The sequence below is a fragment of the Camelus dromedarius genome, chromosome 35, assembly GCF_036321535.1.
Source record: "Camelus dromedarius isolate mCamDro1 chromosome 35, mCamDro1.pat, whole genome shotgun sequence".
NCBI lineage: Eukaryota > Metazoa > Chordata > Mammalia > Artiodactyla > Camelidae > Camelus > Camelus dromedarius.
The window spans coordinates 8714649-8717542 of NC_087470.1; the positions used below are offsets into that span (position 1 = coordinate 8714649).

Sequence of the window (2894 nt, forward strand, 5' to 3'; positions counted from 1 at the left end):
AAGGCCTAGATGTCAACACCAACATACTTTTGATAAGCAGTGTTCAGCTGGCCCCAAACCATAAAACTGTCTTCTCTTCTCGATTTAAAAGATAAAGTCATTTTATATTGGTTTGATTATTTCCTGAAGTCACTGTTTCACTCCAGAACTTCTGGGTAGCATTTTTCACCTCCAAATTTTGTATGTAGGTTTAAGTTTAGCAAAGGAGTTATCATGATATAAAATGTAGCCACAGCTTTACCAGTGAAGAAGGTGGTAGTTTGGTGCAAATGTATAAATAATCAGGGCACAAAGACTAAGATGACCACAGTGATGTGAGAGACACAGGTGAAGAGGGCTTTGCGCCTCCCTACAAGCTACAGGTCCTTAGGGAGCACAAGATGAACACATAGAAGACCATCATGAGGAAAAAACTGGGGAGATGAACCCACTATTGGCAGCAATATAGAGTCCTAGTGTATGTGTCCATGCAGACAGTTTCAATAAAGGGTTAAAATCTCACATGAATGTTCTATGACATTGGAGCCACAGGCTTACAAAATAACTTGTCACAAAAAAATTCAAGAACAACATGAAAAGAAATGGATGCATTAGTTTTAGTATATATTTATAAGGGAGTATTGTACAGTATGAGAAAAAGTAAGAATTAGATCTAAATGGACTGATATGTAAATACATTTTAAAATTGCATACTAAAAAAAAAGTTTACATACACAGAAAAAACACACACATATACTTAGATACAATTGTATTTATATAGATTATTACCTGATGAATTTTAAGAAACAGATTAAGTGATTCCCTCTGGTAAAGAGGACTGGAGACTATGCTGAGACATAAATAAGAAATCTATTCTACACTTTATCCCATTTTGTATGGTTTTTATTTTGCTCTTTATTATTATCTAATACACTTTAATTTTTTAAAATTAGAATTATACTAAAATTTTTGTGTATAATGCAACTGAAAACTTATAAAAAAAGACAGCCTACATATCATTAAATATTTTAAATATTATTTTTAAAAGAATTAAATGACAAGAATCAGTCTCATAAAAAAGCAAAAACAATGCATAAATTAATTAAAAACCAGTGTAATTGTATAAAAATTTTCCCACTAATTAGTTACGTATTGTTGACTCATCACAATATAGGAATTACATCTTTCCAGGTGAAGTGATAAAAATGGCATTATAGACCTTACATTCTACCAGCAAAGGAAACTTACTAACAGCATAATTGTGTAGTTGTATTTTTTAATTACATAGATGTATTCTTTAGTTATAATTATCATAAATTCTTTGAAGAAAAGGAAGTCAGCATCAGATTTTAGACTCCTGAATTCCAAGACAGTGGACCCTGACGTCATATGACTGCCTTCATGGTGGATGATGCACTTATTTACTACGAGATACAATGAATGTTTCCTCTTCAAGCTTCTTCATGGCATTAGTCATCTCTGAATTTCTCAGAGTGTAGATTAGCGGGTTCAGCATGGGGGTGATGACTATATAAAACATACGCAAAGATTTGTCAATCGGAAAGGTCTTAGCAGGTCTTGCATACATGAAAACACAAGGGACAAAGGAGCAGACAACCACAGTGATGTGGGAAACACAGGTCTGGAGGGCTTTCCTTCTCCCTTCCTGACTCAGGTTCTTTAGAGAGTGCAAGATAGCTCCATAGGAGATGAGTAAGAGCAGAAGCACAGTAGTGCAGATCAGTCCTCCATTCACTGCCACTAAAAGGCCAGTGATAGAGGTGTCAGTACAAATGAGTTTCAACAAGGGGAACATATCACACATAAAGTGATCAATAACATTGGGACCACAGAATGGGAGCCCATAAATAGTGCTAAGTTGAATTACTGAGTGCATAAAACCTCCAACCCAGGACACCACCAGCAGCACAACACACACTCTTTGCCTCATGATAACCAAATAATGCAAGGGCTTACAGATGGCCACGTAGCGGTCATAGGCCATCACCAACAGAAGGGAGATCTCTGACCCACCGAAAAGTGCTCTGTAAAGAGCTGTGTGATACAAGATTGGAAGGACATGGTATTCTCCCAAAAGAACAAGCTCAAAATCAGTTTGGGAGAAATAGATGAGGAATAAGTGATGTCCATAAATGATAAGCTAGCAAGAAAAAAATTCATTGGTGAATTCAGAGTCTTACTGACAGTTACAGTCACCACAATGAGCAAGTTGCCCCCCGTGGTGAAAATGTAGAAGAGCAAGAACATAATAAAAAGGACTTTCTGTTCCTTTGGATTCTGTGTGAGGCCCAGAAAGGACAAAGTGAGTCACATTGTTCCTTGGTTCCATCTATTCCTTATAGGTGTTGACTTCAGATATTAGGAACAGTTTACCTATAAATCAAATCAAATAAAAAAAAATAATAACCTTTACATGTATTATAAGCTTTACCTTTTTTATTCATTCAATCAAAAATGCACATGGAGAATCCATCTGAGTCAAGCCTGCCATAGACAGGATCACCAAGCTGAACAAGATATGGTTCACTATTCTCAGTGATTTGATATATAATGAGGTGTCAGAGTACACAGACCAATTTTATTTAAAGTGTCCCTATAAATATACTCGTGTGGGTAAGGGTTCACAATTCCAGATCATCTAAATCAATTCTGGATCTGTAAATTCCTCCCAAGGAAAGTGATACTTTAGCTGAGTTTTAAAGGAGGAGAGAACAAGAGTGGAGGAAAAGGGAATTCTATGAAAAGATGCACATGCATAAAGTCACACAAGTGTGATATTTAGGTGAAGAATCACTTAAGGTAATTTATATATTCAAAGTGGAGAGAACCACTTATGAATTGATCTGTGTATACAACTACCTAATTGACACTTTCAAACAGATATCAATTTAATA

The 2894-nt window shown here is 35.6% G+C and overlaps 1 pseudogene; it reads right to left on the reverse strand.

Moving 5' to 3' along the window:
- Positions 1–1384: 1384 nt before the first annotated feature.
- Positions 1385–2329, reverse strand: LOC135320008 (olfactory receptor 4A47-like; annotated as a pseudogene).
- Between the last annotated feature and the right edge of the window lie 565 nt (positions 2330–2894).